Raw genomic sequence first — 22,794 nt, 5'->3', positions numbered from 1 at the left:
TACGCGTTCCCTCCTTTGCCACTGCTAATCCGGCTCGTCAACCAGCTCAAGAGGTCACGGTGCAGGATGATCCTCGTCGCACCTGCGTGGCCGAGGCAGATATGGTTCCCGGACCTTCTGGACTTGTCGGCGTCCCCGCCAATTAAGCTGCCGGTGGACGCGGATCTACTCTCCAGAGAAGGAGGCGCCATCCTCCACCACGACCCGAAATCGCTGAACCTGCAGGCCTGGCTCCTGCAGCGCTAGAGTTTGGAGGATACGACATACCGGCCGACTGCAGAGAGGTTCTTGCAAAGGCCAGGGCGTCCTCGACTCTTAAATGCTACGGACACAAATGGAAGAGGTTCTCTGTCTGGTGCCACGCACAGAAGATTAACCCTCTACGGATTACAGCCCCCCAAGTACTGCCGTACCTGCTGACGCTGGCCAAAGCTGGACTGGCACACGCGTCCATCAAGATTCATCTTGCTGCGATCTCCCGATACACCAGAACCACGGGGCGGACGTCCTTGTGGTCTCATCGTCTGGTGAAAGAGTTCATGAAGGGACTGTTCAGATCGTTCCCGCCGGTGAAGGCTCCGGCCCCGGCATGGGAGCTCAACGTGGTGCTGACCAAGCTCATGGGACCTCCGTCCGAGCCTCTGCACTCAGCTCCGTTGAAATTTCTGTCGTGGAAAACAGCGTTTCTTGTGGCCATCACCTCCGCACGACGAGTGGGAGAGATCCAGGCCCTTTCCTGCAAGGCCCCGTACTTGACTTTTCACGACACGAGGGTAGTGCTCAGGACGCACCCCTCCTTCATGCCCAATGTACCGTCGGACTTCCATCTCAACGAACCCTTGGTGTTGCCTGTGTTCTTCCCGTCGCCTTCGTCGCCGGCTGAGAGGACTTTGCACTCGCTGGATGTGGCTAGAGCGCTGAAGTTCTACGTGGACCGCACGAAGTGTTTTCGGAAGACGTCACAACTCTTTGTGAACTTTGGACCTGTCAATCAAGGGAAGGCTCTCTCGAAGGCTTCCATTTCCAGATGGCTCTCCGGCTATATCATGTACTGTCACCGGTTGGCAAACCGACCGCTGCCTGGCCGTCCGAGAGCCCATTCCACCAGAGCGATCGCAGCTACCACGGCGTTCCTATCTGGTGTGCCCCTGCTGGACATATGCAGGGCTGCTACGTGGAGGTCGACGCACACCTTCACGAAATTCTACTGCGTCGACCGGGATTCCAGGGAGGAGTCCAGGGTCGGCCAAGCAGTGCTGCGCAACCTGTTCGCCTGAGGTGAGCCTGGTGAGGAGGTAAGATGCTTAATGTTGAGTTTGATGTGATGCTTAATATTGAGCCTTTGCCACCTCCCGTGGTTGTGCATGTGTGTACTGCTATGTATTCTTTATTCATGAGCATGTGAATCCATGCCAGACCCCATGCTGGAGAAGGAACAAGTTACTTACCTGTAACTGTTGTTCTCCAGCATGGGTCTGGCATGGATTCACATGCGAACCCTCCCGCCTACCCCTCTGCAGCTCTTCACTTGGTCATACTGCCACTTCACGTGCTTCCAAATCTGAAGATGGCTGCCCGAGGTGGGGCTTAGGTAGAGGGCAGTCATTGGCTGTGGTCAGTATGACGCAGAGACCAGTGATTGGTTATTACTACGAAAGTCAGATCAGAAACGAAACTGATACTGGTTTTTTCTTTACCGAGGATTCCCAGCCTGACGACGGGGAATATTCATGAGCATGTGAATCCATGCCAGACCCATGCTGGAGAACAACAGTTACAGGTAAGTAACTTGTTCCATCCGTATATATATATATATATACACATTACATGGCCACAGTAGTGGCCATGTAGTTATGGTTAAGTTGCTGTTTCCATAGGAAGAGCACTTTTTGGGTGGCTTATAACTCTGCTGCCCCTGGACGAATCCTCACCAAACTTTGCAAAAAAAGGTATATGGCCCACTCTGAATATTTTTGTAAAGTTTGGTGAGAAATCGTCCACGGGGAGGGGAGTTATAGGGGGTCCCAAAACGTCTTTTTTTCCCATAGACTGAATGGGGGGAAAACTTTGCGCACGGCTACAGGTGAAACCGCTGGACGGATTTTGACGAGATCTGCGGCAGGTACAGGGGCTTGGTCCAGAAAGCGTGCTTTTGTACATTTTGTCACCATACATGCAGTACGTTCATTTATAATTATGAAAAAGTAGGTCTGAAATAATTACTGATATCTATGTTCGCTCCGCGGTCACACTTCCCTGTTCGGTCGACGAACAAGAAACCGATTGGCTAAGAGGCTGCCGTCATGACCGCGTACACGCGACGTCTCTGTCCATTGGCTGCTGCGAGACGTCTTCTGCGTCAGATGGTTTGGATGCGCCCGACATCTTGGATCCACAGAGCATTGGGAAAGGTTAACACAGTAAGAAATGGGTGATCTATGCATTTGTTCCTCGGCCGTCATGATGTAATTTCTATGGACACCTTGTACGTACAGTACATGTGGGGGATAATAACGATAGCACTTCAGTCCATATAGTGGGCAGGAAATTTCTAACACTTGACTGCATGTAGTGGATAGGAAATTTGTAACTCTTGAAAGCACACGGGTATAGGTAGACAACATTGAAATTGACAACATGCCGTGACTGTATTATTTTTCGTAATGCTTATTATTACAATCATTAGTACGCCGCCATGGGTGGCACATGCTACGGTGGTAGTGGCCAGGGGCTACAGTCTTCACATATGGGTGATTAATGCACTTGTTCTGGGGGTCGGTCGTCATGGTCTAATGTGTATGGACATCTTGTACGCACAGTACACTTATACCTACTTAATGACGTATGTTCTATGGCCTCCTTGTACGCACAGAAAAGGAGGGGTCCAATAAGGGCAGTATTTGAGGCCGTGTATTGCACAGTACAATTGTTACATTTGTACGGACACGTCTGGTTTTAGAGAACATTGAAATTTCCTACATGCTGTGAATACATTACTGTTTCCAATGCCTATTATTATATTCATTAGTATGCTGCCATGGTTGGCACATGCTACAGTGGTTGTGGCCAGGGCCTAGAGTCTTGGATGCATGGCCGTCGGCCGAAGGCCATAAGACTTACTTCCAAGACTCTAGGCTCTGGCCACAACCACCGTAGCATGTGCCAACCATGCATACACCCCTTGTGTTGCATTTTCATTGGCAAGTTGTGGAGAGTGTGTGCAGTGTTGGGTTCATGGTCGAAGGCCATGCACCCAAAAACAAAGAGGTGGTTGTGGGAACATCCTGCACTCTTGGGTACAAGGCCGAAGGCCATGCACCCAATAATACACTTATACATACTTTATGACGTATGTTCTGTGGCCTCCTTGTACGCACAGAAAATGAGGGGTCCAGTAGGGCCAATATTTCAGCCTGTGCAGTGCATGGGGGAGTTGTTAGATTTGTAGGGACACATGCATTACTGTTTCCAATGGCTATTATTATATTCGTTAGTACGCTGCCATGGTTGGCACATGCTACGGTGGTTGTGGCCAGGGCCTAGAGTCTTGGATGCATGGCCGTCGGCCGAAGGCCGAAGGCCTTACTTCCAAGACTCTAGGCCCTGGCCACAACCACCACCGCATGTGGCAACCATGCATACACCCCTTGTGTTGCATTTTCATTGGCAAGTTGTGGGGAGTGCGCGCAGTGTTGGGTCCATGGCCGAGGCCCATGCCCCCAACAAGAAAGTGGTAAGTACTACACTTGGAAGACAATGCACACCCATCCCATGTAAGATCTACAGACATACATCTAGGAGGGAAGCCTCTGGGCAGAGATACAGCAGGATAACACACCTATAGAACAACCCCCACGATCACACATCACCGAGGTGGTTGTGGGGTGGCCCTGCAGTCTTGGGTGCATGGCTAAAGCCCATGCATGCAATACTGAAGTCATAAGCAGTGGAGTTACAAGTTAATATGGGTGTGGTGGATTCTGGTCGTTGTTTTGATGCCCTAGTTTCTTCACTTCATGGCTGCAAATGATGGTCCGAAAAGTAAGTTTATAAGCAGCTAATTTACAAGGACCATGTTTCACATATGCAGTGATGGTTGTGGATAGGACCTGTGCTCCTTGCAACTTGTTTGTAAGGCGTAGGTGGTAGGTTACTCACCGCAGACGAAAGGCCAGCCTACAGGCACTGCAGCATATTACTACCACACATGCGATGTACATTCCCATGTGTAGAAAATGCCTGCCAATATACTTACTCCTTACTTTGTTCAGAATCCAGAAACTTTTTTTATGTTTGGTTTTCGTACTTGGCGGAAGTATCACTTTTTCCATTTCTGTGATGAAAGAAAAAGGTGTGCTAATGTTTGCAGATTTTCCACATTTACAACATTGCTTAATAAACAGTGAATTTTTTTTTTAGACCCTCATTTTTACTTTACAAACCAGTGTACTGTGCATTGTGCTCAGTTTCTGTGTTTGCTTTTCTAATCCTTGGGTCTGGGGAAAAAAATCCTTGTCGGATTAAAAAAACCCTTAATTTCTTATGCAACTAAATAAATGTTTTACTTTCAGTGTTTTCTTCATTTTTCTGATCAATGTTATATTTGTTGCCTTCCTGCCCATTTTTATCAACAGTTAGATACCTGTAGGCGTATTCAAACTGTGCATTTGTTCCTACAGATTTTCGATACTCATTCATTTCTGTTGTTGTTACATCTGTTTCCTTCATCTTTCCCATTAATGTTTTCTTTGTTGCCTTCCTGCTGATTTTTAACAACACTTAGATACCTATAGGCATATTCTACCTGTGAATTTGTTTCCAACAATCTGTGATAATCATTTATTTGTGTCATTCTTCCATCCTGTTGGGTAGTTAGATACCTGCAGGCGTATTCTAACTGTGCATGTGTTCCTACAGATTTGTGTTACTCATTCATTTGTGTCGTTGACTTATCCTGTTTCCTGCATCTTTCCCATCAATGTTTTCTTTGTTGCCTTCCTGCCCATTTTCAACTACAGTTGGATACGTATAGGCGTATTCTGCCTGTACATTGGTTTCCAACAATCTGTGACAATCATTTATTTGTGTCATTCTTCCATCCTGTTGGGTAGTTAGATACCTGTGGGCGTATTCTAACTGTTTGTAGTCTTTCACTTACTTTGTTCACAATTTTGAAGTGTACATTATTTCGTACATTTTGGCTTCAAGAACATTAAATACGCATTTGTTAGGTTAGCTGGCAACCTCTGCTTTAGAGTAATGGTGCTATCATTACATTCAAACCATCCACAATTCTTTTTAATTTATGCAGTGTAGTGACCTGCATTGGTTGTAGCTCCTGCATGGTAGATTATTCCTACTGTTGTCAAGGTTTTCTTTCCAAGTGACACTTGACCGTGTGTAAATCCAGTTAGTTTGCAGTTGTTTTTGGTGCCACCTGCATTATAACGTAGAAGCATAAGTATTATGTAGGCACTATGTGATTGTATCAGTAAGGTAGAGTGATTGTCTGAATTGCAAATACTACATAATCTGCCATGGTTTGCATTTTGTACAAGTTGCTGAAAAGGAATGCTCTCACAATTTGGTATGGAAATATACACAAATCGCTCATTTGGGATTTCTTCCTGTATCACTTTGTTACAGAGAGTGCATGTACGTTTCCACGTGTACGAAATTTGGAAGATTTCATTTACAGGTATACTTTTGTTTTTCAATCCTAATAGTATGTACATTAGAAATTCTTGTGGATCTTCTTGTGAGTTCATAGTGAATCTCACCATTCCAGCACAGTCGTCCAATTGTTGCCTTACTCCATAAACACTGTTGTGTTGTCAGGATTGCTTGTTGCATTTCTATGCAGTACTAACATTTGCAAACACAATTGGTCTGTGCTGTGCAGGTAAATATTGTTAACAATTGGTGGCATTTGAAATAGAATATTCATTGCTACATTTGCATAGCAATTTACCCCACTTTCATTTGTAAATTTGAATGAGCCAGCAAATTCTGTACCTGAGTGCATTTTTCGGTTTTTCTGTTGCTTCTTTGCCGACGTGCCTGGTTTACATTCCCTAATAGGTTCTTCTATGTTTGCGGCAATTGATGAAACTTTAGCTTCTTTTCTTTTTTTTGCAGAATTTCCTGTTGCATTCTGTTGCATTTCTGTTTCATTTACTTTTCTTTTACCACATTTCACTTTATCTGGAACAGGGTATTGTTTCAGATGAGGGGTGTACAGTGAACGCAATCTATTGTATTCTAGAATGCAAGGAATATCAGCTTTGACTTTACTTGAATCAAAGTTCATTAACAAAAGACTGTCAAGTGTACGTAAGCGTGATAATGCTTCGTAGCTCCTGCCTACCTTAAACACTGTCTTTCCTATATCTATCAATGCTTTATCTAGGGTAAGACCTTAGGATTTATGAATGGTAACTGAATATGCAAGAGTTAGAGAAAATAGCTCTCTACGCACATACATGTCTTTGAAGAGAAGGAATCGAGCCATTGAGCACCTTATCCTTTTTACTTCTGAAACTTTATCAAAGCAAATATTTACAAACTGAATGCTGTTATGCTGTTATCACGTGGGTATGATTGAAAGCCAACAACTGTGCCCAGTGCTCCATGAACTAGCCCTTGCTCTACGTCATGGTTACGTTTAAGCATTACTCTACAATTTAATGATATTTTCAATACTTTTTCCAACCCAGCTGTGTTGGAGATTGAATGTTCTAAACTATTTAGTCTTGTTGTGGCTTGCTCACACATGGGTACTGTCAAACCATGTACGTCTAGTTTGTCTGTGGTGCTAATTTCTATTATTGCTTGCATTTCTTTCTTTAGCATTGTTTCATTGAATTTGAAACAGCTTGCAAGAGTTGGCATTAAGGCCATACAATTGACATTTTTGTGCGCTATTTGTTCCATAACATCAGTTGGGAATGCATTATCACCATAAAGTGCATGTATATGCCGCTTTTTAATAACAGCTTGTGCTTCTTGCGATAATACACCAACTCTAATACTTTTAAAGATGTTGGCATAAGTGAGATCTGCAGATTGCTGCATGTTCTCAGTTAATTCTCTGTATTGGAAATGTTGCCAAAGGTTAACATTACCTATGCTACCAACAGTTTTCCGGCAGAGTTTGTGGCCTAAGGTTTTAAAAATTGGTTCACCTTTTACTGGTGTCAATTGTAGAAGATCTCTGAAAACGATAATGTGTTTCCCAGCAAATAGTTCTTCCTTATTACTTTTAAGTACTTCTTGCAATCTGAGATGAATCAAAGCCAACATTAGATTGGAGACCATGCTTACTTCATCTATTAGTAGCATTTTCATTTGCTTCAATACTTTCCTTAATTCCATTGCAGCTTCTGCAGAAAGTTTGTAGTAGTCTCATTTATTTTGATGCTCTACTGGAAGCAGAAATAATCGGTGTAAAGTCACACCGCCTATGTTTGGGGATGAGTCACTAGGGAATGGAGAAGCAGGGCATGTTCAGGTGGGGCAATGGTACAGAACTTTCCCTCTCACAACGTCCTCCACAAACTCCCGTAAACTTTGAAAATTGTCGTTCAAAACATCAATTTTTGATTCTATCCTTTTTATTCTGTCTTCTTCTATCTCGTCGGTTGCCCTTTGCTCTTTTTTTTCCTGGTCTTTTGAAAAAAAAACACCACAAGTTAAATGCCTATAAAATACTGGTCACTATTCTCCATATGTAGACCAATGTAAGAAAGGGGATAAACAAGTGATGTTGTCATTGATGTCATCATTGACATTTGAGAAGACATCTTTCATGGTCTGGGTGTTAGTGTTAGCAGTGCACAAGGGTGGTGGCAGGGTAGGGGCTTAATTTACCATAACTGTCGAATTTCAGGGGTTTTTCGGTTTTTATTTGAAGCATAAAGGGGGGAGAAAGATTTTTTTTTAGTGATATTTATATATATATATAGTAACATCTGCCTGTCACTCTACTAGTCAACTCATCTATCTTATTGATAATAGTGACTTTGTGGTTTTAGTTGGTCTCATCTTCCACCCCTAGCTCGTGGGGCGGTAGGGCTGCCTCAGTTGGTACCGTTTCTCACTTGGACGTTACTGGCAAAGTCAGGGATTAGAATCCGTATTTGAATATTCATTTTAGTATGGGCAGTGGGTATTACCTCTGTATTCATTTACCCCATTACAATTGCAGTAGGCCTTGTCTAGCCAGCTATTCTCTCCAAGTGTGCCCTTGGGATGGGTGGGGAGCTAAACTTGCCTCTGCCTTGGTGTCTTCACCTCTGTGTCAGAGGACTTTGAAATAGTCTGTATTTCCAACAGAGTTCCAGCGGATCCTTTTCCTTCTGAGAATCTAAAGATTAATCAACTAAGGGTAGGATTTAATTGCCTTTAAAGGCATATTGCTTTAGTGGATTGGTCAAATGCAAGCCTAATTCTCGGTCCAATCCAGGCTTCTGTAACAAGTTTTCTTTGCCTCCTGATGTCATACCCAGAGTACTGTGTCTGTAGGAAGTGGGAAGGGGGCATGACGTGTAGGGATCCCTTGCAGAATCCAAGATGGTGGAATCCATTTATTGGCCTAAACCATCTGACTACTCTAACTCCACCCCTTCCCATGGCTGCCTACTTCAAAATGACTCCAGTGATCAGCACCCTGCTGTGAGAGTGGATTTGTTATATCAGGACTGTCTTTGAAGCAATCTTTCCAGGGGTTCTCCTTCAGATAGTTCCTGTGCCCTGAAGGATGGTGTCACCTTCCTAAGGGTGATCAAAAGAGAAGCTTATGAGGGCGGGTTCCCACATGGTTGTTGTGGAGACACCAAACCGAGACAGCTAATACACACCAGCCTTGTCATAACTAGAGCACTGCTCACCAACCTGATTCTAAGATAGCATTCAAATGCTATGGCTTTATAATTGTGTATCCTCAGTAGCCATCATGCCATAACCAGCATGGCTTCTATTTGCAGTTTAACCTGCTACCAGGCTGACAAGGTTATTCAATTATGTTTGAATCAGAGGTGCAGGTGACTAAAAAAAGGCACTGCTAGCTGTAGAAACGTTGTGTTCCAGCAGTTATCAGGTATGCACAAATGACCTTTGAACCAATCCTGCTGCCACTGCGGGGTAGTTGCTGGAGATGTCAGGAGACAGTCAAGGCAGAGGCCCTTGATTGCACCATGATTTTGGCCTGGAGCATTTTGAAGGGGTGGTGTGATTAGCAGACCTCACTCCCAGAAACAAAATTGCTCACATAATTTTATTTCTAAAAATCAAAAAACCCAAGGCTTTCACAACCTTGCAGATGGCCTTCCATCATATGAGGATGTTGTTACAGAGGTCAGGCGGCTTAAGTCATGCTCCTTTCCTGTTTACATCCAGGTAGTGCTAGGTGGTCTTAATGACTGTTGGAATAATATTTGAAAGGGACACACATGCATACCCACACGCAGAACCTTACACTTTTGGGTTGCTTTGCCTTGAAGGCACTTGTTCTGGGTTCTCCAATGTGTCTTGCTGAGAAGCTGGTCTTTGTTGGTGGTTGCAGACAGTGCCACACCTTGTAAGGCAATCAGGAGAATGTACATAAGGAAGCTCCAACATGAAACCCATGCAGTCGTTTTTTGCTGCAGTCCCTCAGTTGCAAAACTCGTTTCCTCTTGCTCTGTGACTGACTCTTCATCATTACAGTTACAGAGAATGTTTCAAATCTTCCTATTTACTCTTGCTATTCCACATGTGCTCTTGCCGCGATTAAATATTTTATGTTGCCTTGGGCACTTTCTTCATTCTGTTGAGTATCTTAACTTCTTACTATTTTTATTACCAAAAGAATCTTTAACAACTGCCAATTAATTTGCTATTATATAGACAGTAGTTTAAAAAAGGGGTGTGCTGCCTAAGGATACGGAGCCGTATAGAGGAACTCTTAAATAAAAAATAAATAAAGCATCAAAGTTGGGAGTGTTTGTGCATCTATGGGTGCAAAGAACTGGGATTGCTCCTGTTCACTAGCTGGTCCCTGAATACTCTGGAATTATTATTGTTGGTGATTGTTCATTTTGCAGGTGCAGGCAAATAAAATGTGAATTGCTCCTCATTTGTTAGACCTTTTTTAAGAAGGAACACTTTGACATCCTTATTGACGGTGGTTGTTAAAGATGCCTTTATGGAAAAAGGAAACATGAAAAAAAGCCATCCGAGGAAGGTCTAGATTCTGGTATACAAAGTGTTTCGTCGAATTCAAGGAATTTCTTGTTTAGTCACTATTAGTCATGACAATCAACCCTGATCTAGACCTTGCCATGCTGATGGGCATTGCAAACTCCTAAACGTATTGACCAATACACTGCCTGCCTGCTCTCTTTGCTACCAGAAAGTCTGCCCTGCAAGTGAACCACTGTAAAGTGTCCTCTAGGACCATCCCCTGGTCCAGTCCAGGCCTGTCCTGCCACAGCTTCAAGAGAGGCCAGCCACGCCTTTACCTTGCTTTCTTGCTTCTTTCTCCTACATCACACATAAGTATATTGATCTTCTCAATCAACTTCCCCTTCTGGGCGTCCCATGCTAGAAATACTTCTGCCTCTTTGCCCACCTTTCCTCTGAGAAGCGGGCTCAGTACCATCCACCGGCAAGTAATGCATTCTTACTCCTTCATCAAGGAGTTGTTCAATTTCCAGCACCCGTTCTGCCCAAGGTCTGCCAGTGCAAGCTTCACGGATACACCTTTGTGGTCATATATCTGCACAGAGGACCTCAAGAAGAACGCCGGTGGAGATCCACAGGAAGTCAATTATAGAGTGTGCATGATGTACCGAGGAGCAAAAGGGATAAGCTTAATCTTGGGTGAGATTCCCTCCAAACATCCACCAGGTCTATGTCATGTGTCAGTGACCTTAGCCCATTGATCGAGGGTCTTTAACCTTCCCGGCGGGCCATGAAGAGCAGCTTTCTATCATATTGGACAGCCTCTGTCTTTTTAAATCGCAGTGTCCCTGAACTATTAGTTTAGTTTAGTTTCTTTATTTGTACCGCGTGCCGAACCCTGGGGTAACCGGGCGCCGGAGACTTAGATACAGTTACAACATGGCAAAAATATAGAATACAGACTGAAATAATAGCAATAAGTGTAGTAGACCGGGTTACAAGATGGTCGACAAGGACATGCGGAGAAGAAGTACATTAAGCAGAATTTTTGCTGGAAAGCCATGTTTTTGTTTTGGCTCTAAAAGTCCAAAAGGAGGGTTCTTCTCCAAGGTTTAGTGGCATAGCGTTCCATAGTTTGGCAGCTAGGACCGGGAAGCTGGCGCCGCCTGCTTTTTTTAGGGAGAATTTGGGAACGGAAAGGCAATGTGAGTATGGCGTTCTAGTTGGTCTAGTTGATGTGTGATTAGGTAATATCCTATCGGTTTAAGGCGTGCCCTGACATTTTGAGCAATACCATGGACATTTTATCAGCATCCTGGCATGGTGAGCAGCACAAGGCTTACCAAGATGCTTGCTAATTTGTGAAACAGCCGCCTGACATTTGGAGCATACTAATGTACAACCTGGCATATTATGAGGCACTCTGGCTTATGGATCAACCCTCTGGTGTACTGGCAGCACCTTGGCATATGGACTAGCAATTTGGGATATTGAGAAGCAGATGGAGCATCACTTTTGCATAGTGAGCAGCAGACCAGTTATATGGGTTTCTCCCGGGTCACTTAGAAACACCCAAGCACATTACATTGCAGCACTTATGATGATTTTGGCTGCCTTAGTACACCTGTTCACTGTGATATCCCATAGTATTATAAACATTTACAAGCTTGGACCTGAGCAAATGGCTACTGTTTACAGTTGTACTTGTCTTGTGTTTTTAAATTGAATGCTGAGCTGTGAATACAGTTGTATGGAAGATACTTTGGTGCAAATTGGGTATGATAACAGTTCCATGTCATTTCAATGACAGTAATTACTTCAAAGTAATTTACTTCAAAGTAATTACTTCAAAGTAATTTACTTCAAAGTAATTACTTCAAAATGCCACTTCTATTTTTTCAATTTGGGGATTCCCCCATCAATCCTTCCCCTTCACTACTTCCTCTTCCCCAAAGCCCTCTCCACCCCCTTTTTAGCCCTTAACCCACAACTACATGTATTTTTTCGAAGTGATTTTGAAGTAATTACTTGTGAGTAAATTCCTTGAAATCCATTCATACAAACTGGTGGCAATTAGTAATGTATGATTTGAACCAGCTGTGAATGATCTTGCTGATCCCCATGCAACGATATAGATTATCGTTTAGTGTCTGGTGGTCTACTGTGTCAAATCCTGCTGAGAGGTCAAGAAGAACCAGGAGGTAAGGATTGCAATCATCGAGAATTTTACAGGCATCAGCGATCACTTTGATAGTAGGCATTTCTGTGCTGCATCTGGGTCTGCAGTTTGGTTGGTAGGACTGAAGGAGGTTGTTAGCTTCGATGTGTTGGAGGAGTTGCATGGTTTTGCTTTTTCAAAGAGCTTACTTAGGGAGGGAAGACGTGTGATGGGGCAGTAGTTGCTGAGGTTGTCAGAGTTCAGTGTTGTTTTCTTGAGAAGCGGGAGGATTTGTACAGTCTTAAGGGTCAAGGGTAATGTGCCTTGAGTTAGGGTACTGTTGATGATTGTCAGGTAAGGGAGGAGTGCTTTAGTGGGAAGGGTCTTGAGTACAGAGACAGGGAGTATGTTGTCTGTGGGCGATATGGCCCTGAGGGATGCTAGAGTGCAAGTGAGGACTTCCACAGAGAGTGGGTCTCATTACGAGGTTGGCGGTAACCTGCCGGTGCTACCTGTGGGCTGCTACCAAGCTCGTAACATTGTTTCCTCTGCGTGATATCCCAGTGCCACCAGGATATTCCAAGTCCTGGTGGCCCCGGATGTCAGGCGGCAGGAATTGTAAGTCCCCATTCCCGTGGAGTCCCATAGGACGCCATGGATATCGGGACACAGAAGCACTGACAGTGTTGCTAACGGTGCCGGTGCTTCCGCGGAAACCATGCGTGTAAGGGCCAGTGACCCCAGCAGGTCAGACCTGCCTGGAGCACCGGCCACTTCAGGCATACTCGTAGTCTGGCAGTCCGGAAAGGGTGTCGGTTGCTAGCGGCACCCTTATTTCCAGACCGCCAGACTTGTAATGAGGCCCAGAGTGTCTTGAAAGTTGTCCAGGTAGTTGTGGTTTTGGGAGATGGGATCTGTAGTGTGCTGTCAGTTGTGGCATTGGTGTCTATGTGTTGGTGGCGGGTCATACTGATCTTGTTGATGAAGAAAGTGTTGATGATGGAGTGCCTGCCGTATGGGTAGGTCCTTCAGAAGGTTGATGCAGTGCTTCATGGCTTTGAAGAGGGCTCTGGTTTCATTGTTGGTCATGGTTATGGTGTTTTGGTAGTTTGCCTTGACAGTGGTCATAAATCGTCTGCGTGTAGCACAGAGTTTTGTGAGGTAGGTGAGGTTGGATGCGCTGCAGTGTTTTTGCCAAGAAATGAAAAATGTCTCTTGCTTTATGAACATCACAGGAGGCGTGTATCACACCTTTCAGAGAAGGGTGTTAAAGTGAGAATTAATCCCAACTCGGCTCGCATTTACGTGTTAATTTACACTCTTCCCTTAAAAACGATGTCAGATCCTACGGACGCGACTGCAGTCCACGAAAGTGCTCACGTTATCATACAATGAGCAATTTGGGAAAAATAAGCCACTATACAGTCTAAGATGGTATATTCTGTATTTACCTGACATAGTAAATACCCCAGAAAAGTGCATTGCCTCTTGTCCTAAAATTGCCTATATTGGAAGCAGGTGTACCTTGCCCGATCCTTGCCCACATCCACCGGTTTGCCACTATTTTATAAACTGGCCGTGTGATCAGGAACTCTCCATTCATGTTGTGAACCAGGCTCTGATGCACCACCCCTGAGTGGCGAGAGAAGATGGATGACCCTATACTACGCACGCTCTGTGGGGCCAGAGCATCACCGGGGGTCCCCTGCACCCGGGTCTCTCCAGTGCAGCCTCCACCTCGGGCACAGACTGCACGAGAGCGCTGCATGCACCTGCAGTCCTAGAGCGTTGTTTACGAAGCCCCCACCCACATCTGCCCCCCACCCCCCGCCGCCGCTGACGGTGACGTCTATGCCAGGCTGTATCCCGGGAGAGCGCGGGCTATAGTGACTGGTTGCCATGGAAATACACCTTTGTTGGAGGCAGGGAGCATCTCTTCTGCGCGACGTGGCCAAGGCTCGGCGCTGGGAGCTGAGCAGCAAGAAGAGCCCGGGCTAAACCGGATGCCCGCGATAAGGGCGGGAGCAAGCACGCACTTGTCCACCCTGCCACGGACACACTGGGTGCACTGGGTCCTGTTCACGGAGGGCAGGTGGGCACTGCAGATCCTGACACCTGGCTCGTGGGCTCGTCATCCTTGGAAATCGTTCCGCCTCGGTCCTATGCGCTGCTGTGCTGTCTGGGGATTGCAATTAAGGAGCCATGCCAACAGCAGCAGCAGCCATGAACTCCATGCGGACAGGAGCTGCGGGCAGCCGCCTTGCACAGTAAGGCCACTAAGCGTTTAACTGAGGAGACAAGTACTGCACACAAGCCGACACAAGGGTGGAGAGGCCCCCTCTCCAACCCCCCGGGGAGAGACAGCTCCCGGCTGTCGCCAAGGACCGCCTGTTACCACCCGAGAGGCCGGTCAGCTCTCGAAGGAGGACACGATCCTGGCAACAGGTACCTTCAAATAATCCCCTCCCCCCGCCCCCTGCCCCCACAGAGAGACTTCTGTAATTAATGGCCTGCAATCCACTTTGAGAGATAGCTCTTCGGAGAGGCAGCTCCTGCAACTAAGGACAACAAACTGGCCCCCTGGGAGAGACCGCTTCCTGGGGAGCCTGGCCCTGTAGCTAAGCACAGCTCATGTGAGCGGCCGACCCTGTAACCACGGACCAACAATTAGCTCCTTTGGAGAGACAGTTCCTTGGTGAGACTGCACATTAGGACCTACAATTGCCCCCCTAAGAGTGAGAGAGCTCCTGTGAGAGACCCCTCCTGTGACCCAGCCCCCTCACTTAGCTTCCTGGGTGAGACCAGCTCTGTAAGCCACACTTAGACGGCTGGGAGAGACAGCCCTTTAGGTCTGGAGACACATTTAGCTAGTTGGGAGAGACAGGGCCTGGGAGAAACAGATCCTGTAACCCAGGACCCTCACTCAGTTTCCTGGGGGAGATCACCTCTGTAAACCACACTCGAGACAGCCCCTGGGCGGGACAGCTCCTGGGAGGGACAGCTTCTGGGAGGGACAGCTTCTGGGAGAGGAAGGCCATTTCGCCGTGTTTTCAACTGAACGAACAGGAATTGCACCCCCCCCCCCCCTCCCACCCCACCTGCCAGGGAAGACGGGCAGACTAGACCATGGGAGGAGACCCTGCAACCCAGGGCCAACAGTTGGCATGGGAGAGACGGTCGCTGTCTCCAAGGACTACACTGAACTGAACAGTGGGTGCCTCCGCGCGCTGGGAGGAGGAGGCTGTGACTGTGCAGGTCCTGGAGGGCAGAGGCCATTGGTGTAACTCTTGGGGACACTGGGGGAATGCAGAGATCACCCCGGAAGGCTGGACACTACGCTGGCCATATCGCTCGGGAAGAGACAAGAGCCGGGCCTGTATGTCCCACCATCGGAGAGACCTCGCCTGACAAAAAGGAACTGCGCTCTCTCTCTTGGGTGGGGACCGCGTCTATCATATGCCACGCCGAGAGGCAGCACCGGTCACTAAGGCGCTGCATAAGCCCCTCCAACTGCTATGAGAGACAGCTGCAGGCTCTGCATATCCCCTCCCCTTCAGCCCGCTGGAAGAGAAAGCTCCTGTAACCAAGGAGCTGCAGAGACCACCCTGGAACAGCAGCGCATGTAACTAAGGGGCGAGAGCCGCGGTAACTAAGGGGCTGCATACACCGCCGTGGGAGCGACAGCCGCGGTAACCAAGGGGCTCCATATAGCTCCCCGACAGAGCCGGCTCCTCTCAAAAAGGCTGCTGAGCGAAAGAGGCAGGAGCGGTCCAAAGGCGCCGTGCGTGCTTTTCAGAGGTGAGAAGACAGCCTAATGCTTGCGTCGCCGCGGGGTTAGGGGCGTGGGATGTGCGAGCGGGAGAGTGTGGCGAAGAACGGGGCATGGGCTGCGAGAGCACCGGGGGTCGGTGGGCGTGGGGCCGGAGCACTGACGTTCTGCAGCAATCCGGGGAGTTGTCCTGGTGCTGAAAGAGTCTGCATTCCAACAGGTCCCGGCGGAGGTTCCGCAGGCAGGCGAGTACAAGGTGCTGCAGCCCTGGCGTGAGTGCGGCAGCCCGTATGGATGCAGGCCGGGGTGGGAGTGGGGCTATAGCCACGCGGGAGGAATAAGTGTTATCTCTGAGCGTGGAATAGTGTTGCAGCCTTGGCGTGAGGGCTGCAGCCCGTATGGATGCAGGCCAGGGTGGGAGAGGGGCTATAGCCACGCGGGAGGAATAAGTATTATCTCTGAGCGTGGAATAGTGCTGCAGCCCTGGTGTGAGGGCTGCAGCCCGTATGGATGCAGGCCAGGGTGGGAGAGGGGCTATAGCCACGCGTGTGGAATAGGTGTTTTCTCTGAGCGCAGAATAATGCTGCAGTTCTGCTGTGAGTGCTGCTGCCCGCATGGGTGCAGGCCGGGGTGGGAGAGGGGCTATAGCCACGCGCGTGGAATAGGTGTTATCTCTGAGCGCAGAATAGTGCTGCAGCCCTGGCGTGTGGGCTGCAGCCCGTATGGACGCAGGCCAGGGTGGGAGAGGGGCTATAGCCACGCGTGTGGAATAGGTGTTATTTCTGAGCGCGGAATAGTGCTGCAGCCCTGGCGTGAGTGCTGCAGCCCGTATGGGTGTAGGCCAGGGTGGGAGAAGAGCTATAGCCACGCGTTGGAATATGTGGTATTTCTGAGCGCAGAATACTGCTGCAACCCTGGCGTGAGTGCTGCATCCCGTAAGGATGCAGCCCAGGGTGGGTGAGGGGCTATAGCCACGCGTGCGGAATAGGTGTTATTTCTGAGCGCAGAAGAGTGCTACTGCCCTGGTGTGAGTGCTGCAGCCCGTAAGGATGCAGCCCAGGGTGGGTGAGGGGCTATAGCCACGCGTGTGGAATAGGTGTTATCTCTGAGTGCAGAATAGTGCTGCAGCCGTGGTGTGAGTGCTGCAGCCCATATGGGTGCAGGCCAGGGTGGGAGAGGGGCTATAGCCACGCGTGTGGAATAGGTGTTATTTCTGAGCGCAGAAGAGTGCTACTGCCCTGGTGTGAGTGCTGCAGCCCGTAAGGATGCAGCCCAGGGTGGGTGAGGGGCTATAGCCACGCGTGCGGAATAGGTGTTATCTCTGAGTGCAGAATAGTGCTGCAGCCGTGGTGTGAGTGCTGCAGCCCATATGGGTGCAGGCCAGGGTGGGAGATTGGCTATAGCCACGTGTGTGGAATAGGTGTTATCTCTGAGTGCAGAATAGTGCTGCAGCCGTGGTGTGAGTGCTGCAGCCCATATGGGTGCAGGCCAGGGTGGGAGAGGGGCTATAGCCACGTGTGTGGAATAGGTGTTATCTCTGAGTGCAGAATAGTGCTGCAGCCCTGGCGTGAGGGCTGCAGCCCATATGGGTGCAGGCCAGGGTGGGAGAGGGGCTATAGCCACGCTTGTGGAATAGGTGTTATTTCTGAGCGCAGAAGAGTGCTACTGCCCTGGTGTGAGTGCTGCAGCCCGTAAGGATGCAGCCCAGGGTGGGTGAGGGGCTATAGCCACGCGTGTGGAATAGGTGTTATCTCTGAGTGCAGAATAGTGCTGCAGCCCTGGCGTGTGGGCTGCAGCCCGTAAGGACGCAGGCCAGGGTGGGAGAGGGGCTAGAGTATGGGTGTAGGCCAGGGTGGGAGAGGGGCTATAGCCACGCGTTTGAATATGTGGCATCTCTGAGCGCAGAAGAGTGCTACTGCCCTGGTGTGAGTGCTGCAGCCCGTAAGGATGCAGCCCAGGGTGGGTGAGGGGCTATAGCCACGCGTGCGGAATAGGTGTTATTTCTAAGCGCAGAAGAGTGCTACTGCCCTGGTGTGAGTGCTGCAGCCCGTAAGGATGCAGGCCAGGGTGGGAGAGGTGCTGCACCCATGTGTGTGGGCTGTTCTTCATCCTGGCGAGGGGAAGGTGCTACAGACCGTTGTACGGGTGATGCAGGCATATGCGTGGGAGATGCTGCAGCCTTGCATGTGGGAGGTTGGAGGTTGCAGATTCTGCAGCCTGGTGTATGGGCAGTGCTGCAGCCCAGTGTCCTAGTCGTGCTGCGGACAAAGGTCTCAAGGTTTTGCAGCCTGGCGTATAATGGGTGCTGGAGCCGCATATGGTAGCAGCCCTGCCGACCGGCGTGTAAGTAACTCTTTCCAGTTTGTGGTGTGTTCTGTGGCCAGGTGTGTGGCATGTGCTTCATCCGGGTGTTTAGCAGAAGCTACTACAACCAGGTACACAACTGGCAGTGTAGCCTGTTGTGTGGAAGGTGCTGTATCCATGTATTTTGGGTATGCGTCAGTTACTTGTGTGGAAGGCACCAAAGTCACACGAGTGGTTTGCATTGCATTTGGTATATGGAATGCGATAGTTCGTGGCATCGTAGCATTGTGTGTAGAGGGTGATGTGTGTGTAGAGGATGATGCTGCTTGGTGTGTGGCAGCTGCTCCACCGTGTGTGTGGAAGGTGGAGCAACTGGATCTGTCGTACGTGCTGCAGTCACTGTCTAGAAGGAGTTGCAGCCAAGTGTGTGGCATGTGCTGCAGCCTGTTGCATGGAAGAAGCTGCAGCCTACTGTGCTAAAGGTGTGATCAGGGAGCCAGCCACACGTGTGTGATGTGCTGCAGCTTGTGTGGTTGATGCAACAGCCTTATTTGCTGAAGGTGTGATCAGGGAAGTAGCCACGCGTGTGGGATGTGCTGCAGCCTATTGTGTGGTTGATGCCAACGACTTATTTGCTGAAGGTGTGATCGGGAAGCCGCCGGGCGGGTGGAATTTGATGCATCCTTTTGTGTGGAAAGGGCTGCAGCTTAATGTGCTGAAAGTGTGATCTGTGAAGCAGCCAGGTGCGCGGAAAGTGCTACACTGTTGCGTGGAAGAAGCTGCAGCCTACTGTGCTAAAGGTGTGATCAGGGAGCCAGCCACACGTGTGTGATGTGCTGCAGTTTGTTGTGTGGTTGATGCAACAGCCTTATTTGCTGAAGGTGTGATCAGTGAAGCAGCCACGTGTGTGGCATGTGCTGCATCCTGTTGCGTGGAAGAAGCTGCAGCCTACTGTGCTAAAGGTGTGATCAGGGAGCCAGCCACACGTGTGTGATGTGCTGCAGCTTGTGGTGTGGAAGAAGCTGCAGCCGAATGTGCTGAAGGTGTGATCGGGGAGTAACCACGGGTGTGGCATGTGCTGCATCCTGTTGCGTGGAAGAAGCTGCAGCCTACTGTGCTAAAGGTGTGATCAGGGAGCCAGCCACACGTGTGTGATGTGCTGCAGCTTGTGGTTTGGAAGAAGCTGCAGCCGAATGTGCTGAAGGTGTGATCGGGGAGTAACCACGGGTGTGGCATGTGCTGCATCCTGTTGCGTGGAAGAAGCTGCAGCCTAATGTGCTGAAGGTGTGATCAGGGAGCCAGCCACACGTGTGTGATGTGCTGCAGCTTGTGGTGTGGAAGAAGCTGCAGCCGAATGTACTGAAAGTGTGATCTGTGAAGCAGCCAGGTGCGCGGAAAGTGCTACACTGTTGCGTGGAAGAAGTTGCAGCCTAATGTGCTGAAGGTGTGATCAGGGAAGTAGCCACGGGTGTTGGATATGCTGCAGCTTGTGGTGTGGAAGAAGCTGCAGCCGAATGTGCTGAAGGTGTGATCGGTGAAGGAGCCAGCCACACGTGTGTGATGTGCTGCAGCCTGTTGCGTGGAAGAAGCTGCAGCCTACTGTGCGGAAGGTGTGATCGGGGAGTAGCCACGGGTGTGGGATGTGCTGCAGCCTGTTGTGTGGTTGATGCCACAGCCTTATTTGCTGAAGGTGTGATCGGGAAGCAGCCGGGCGGGTGGAATGATGCACCCTGTTGTGTGGAAAGGGCTGCAGCTTAATGTGCTGAAGGGGTGATCTGTGAAGCAGCCAGGTGCGCGGAAAGTACTGCAGCCTGTTGTGTAAAAGATGCTACAGCCTAATGTGCTGAAGGGGCGACCGGTAAGTGAGTCAATAATTCCTTCTTTCGGAGCACACCATTACCAAAACAAAAATAGGACAACATTACATACATGTCATAGAACATCTAAACTGCCCTATAAAAACTCTAGAAACTGTAAAACGTCCTGGTAACGCCTCTTTTAGGTCTTGTAAGACATCATACATCCACTCTTCAGCATTGGGATGCATACATCGAACCATAGCATCAGTACATACAAGAACCATACATTAAAGAAATGTGGCCTAAGCCCTCTTCTTCTGAGATTGATAGAAAGCGTACACATGAGCAAAACATGCATAAGATCCTCATCTTTGCCAGCCCTCAAGTACATCGCCCATCTTTGCCCATCCAACGCATTCTAGTCGTGTGGGAAGTAGCACATTTAGTCTAATCATCAGGGCAGTCCTTCTACACTGCTGTGATGGTATTTTAGTTATCTATCTATCTGCGTTCTTGTATTCCGCCACTAACCCGCAGGCCTCAGGGCGCACACGTTATTAGATTAGATGGTATTACCCCAACACAGGCCTCGCTATAAAGCCTGAATGAAGACAGCTTCACAATGCGGGCTGGATCTTATCCAAACCTGCTTTTGCAGCATGCATTTTGAGTAATCCCTTCAGTTGCGGTTGCAGCCTAAGTCTGAGGGGCGCAATGCCCATCTCTTCATTAATGCAATCGCGGTCGAGTACCAACTCTGCTTGCCCTGCCGAGGGGGTGCGACCATTTCTTTGAAGGCATCCCTTATGTTGGAGTTTATTGAGGGATCAAACTGTGCTTTTAGGAAGATCTCTAAAAATCTGTTTTGTGCCCGAAGTAGGTAAAGCACCAGGTCCGTGGAATAGGCCGCATCCTGTTGTGCGGAAGATGCTACAGCCTAATGTGCTGAAGGTGTGATGCCACAGCCTTATGTGCTGAAGGTGTGATCGGTGAAGCAGCTAGGTGCGTGGAATGAGCTGCAGCCTATTGTCTGGAAAGTGCTGCAGCCTAATGTGCTGTAAGTGTGATCTGTGAAGCTGCCAGGTGTGTGGAGCGTAATTCACCATGTTTTGTGGAAAGTGCAGCAGCCTAATGCGCAGTAGGTGTGATACTACAGCCTAATGTGCTGAAGGTGTGATCTGTGCAGCTGCCAGGTGTGTGGTACGTAATGCACCCTGTTTTGTGGAAAGTACTGCATCCTAATGTGCAGAAGGTGTGATGCCACAGCCTAATGTGCTGAAGGTGTGATCGGTGAAGCAGCTAGGTGCGTGGAATGAGCTGCAGCCTATTGTCTGGAAAGTGCTGCAGCCTAATGTGCTGTAAGTGTGATCTGTGAAGCTGCCAGGTGTGTGGAGCGTAATGCACCTTGTTTTGTGGAAAGCGCAGCAGCCTAATGTGCAGAAGGTGTGATGCTACAGCCTAATGTGCTGAAGGCGTGATCTGTGAAGCAGCCAGATATGTGGAATGTGATGCAGCCTGATGTGCTGAAGGTGTGATGCTACAGCCTAATGTGCTGACGGTGTGATCGGTGGAGCAGCTAGGTGTGTGGAATGAGTTGCAGCCTGCTGTCTGGAATGTTCTGCAGCCTAATGTGATGAAGGTGTGATCGGTGAAGAAGCCAGATGTATGGAACGTAATGCAGCCTGTTGTGTGAAAGATGCTATAGCCCAATGTGCTGAAGGTGTGATGCTACAGCCTAATGTGCTGAAGGTGTGATCGGTGAAGCAGCTAGGTGTGTGACAGATGCTATAGCCCAGGGGTCTGCAACCTTTGGCTCTACAGATGTTATGGATTACAACTCCCATCAGTCCTGGCCAGCATAGTCAATGGTGAGGAATCATGGGAGCCGTCGTCCCAAACATCTGGAGAGCCACAGGTTGCAGAACCCTGTAGCCAGGTGTGTGGCAGGTGCCACAGACTGGTGGGTGGAGGCGGCTGCATGCTGCACGTTATAAGCGAAGTAGCGCAGTGTGCCAGAGATGCTGAAGTTGGTGTGTGGATGAAGCTATTTCTCCCGTCTTGCAGGCACTATAGGCTGGTGTGTTAAGACCTCTGCATTCCATTCTGTGGGTGCTTCAGGCTGGTGAGTGGAGGCTGCTGCATGCTGCACGTTATAAGCGAAGTAGCCCAGTGTGCCAGTGATGCTGAAGCTGGTGTGTGGATGATGCTATTTCCCCCGGTCATGCAGGCACATTATGCTGGTGCATTCCATTCTGTGGGTCCTTCAGGCTGGTGGGTGGAGGCTGCTGCATGCTGCACGTTATAAGTGAAGTATCCCAATGAGCCAGTGATGCTGAAGCTGGTGTGTGGATGATGCTATTTCCCCCGGTCATGCAGGCACATTATCCTGGTGCATTCCATTCTGTGGGTGCTTCAGGCTGGTGGCTGGAGGCTGCTGCATGCAGCACGTTATAAGTGAAGTAGCCCAGTGTGCCAGAGATGCTGAAGCTGGTGTGTGGATGAAGCTATTTCTCCCAGTCTTGCAGGCACTATAGGCTGGTGTGTTAAGACCTCTGCATTCCATTCTGTGGGTTCTACAGAATGGTGGGTGGAGGCTGCTGCAT

At 48.8% G+C, this 22,794-nt stretch overlaps 1 protein-coding gene across 5 annotated transcripts in view; it reads left to right on the top strand.

Annotated features, from left to right (window-relative positions):
* FAM131A (family with sequence similarity 131 member A) overlaps positions 1 to 22,794 on the top strand; it is an 827,483-nt gene that overhangs the window by 455,878 nt on the left and 348,811 nt on the right. For 2 of the 5 annotated variants that reach the window (XM_069618791.1, XM_069618794.1), the window contains exon 1: positions 14,202 to 16,117. The exons of 2 other annotated variants lie outside the window; for them this stretch is intronic. The gene's annotated coding sequence lies outside the window, so the exon portion shown is untranslated. Of the gene's footprint in view, positions 1 to 14,201; positions 16,118 to 22,794 lie in introns of those variants that run through there. One more of the 5 variants, XM_069618792.1, reaches the window with a different exon arrangement.

This window comes from Ambystoma mexicanum, chromosome 10 (assembly GCF_040938575.1).
Source record: "Ambystoma mexicanum isolate Mex_15411 chromosome 10, UKY_AmexF1_1, whole genome shotgun sequence".
Lineage (NCBI taxonomy): Eukaryota > Metazoa > Chordata > Amphibia > Caudata > Ambystomatidae > Ambystoma > Ambystoma mexicanum.
Note: the sequence above shows the minus strand (reverse complement) of the source record. Positions and strands in the feature narration are given on the sequence as shown.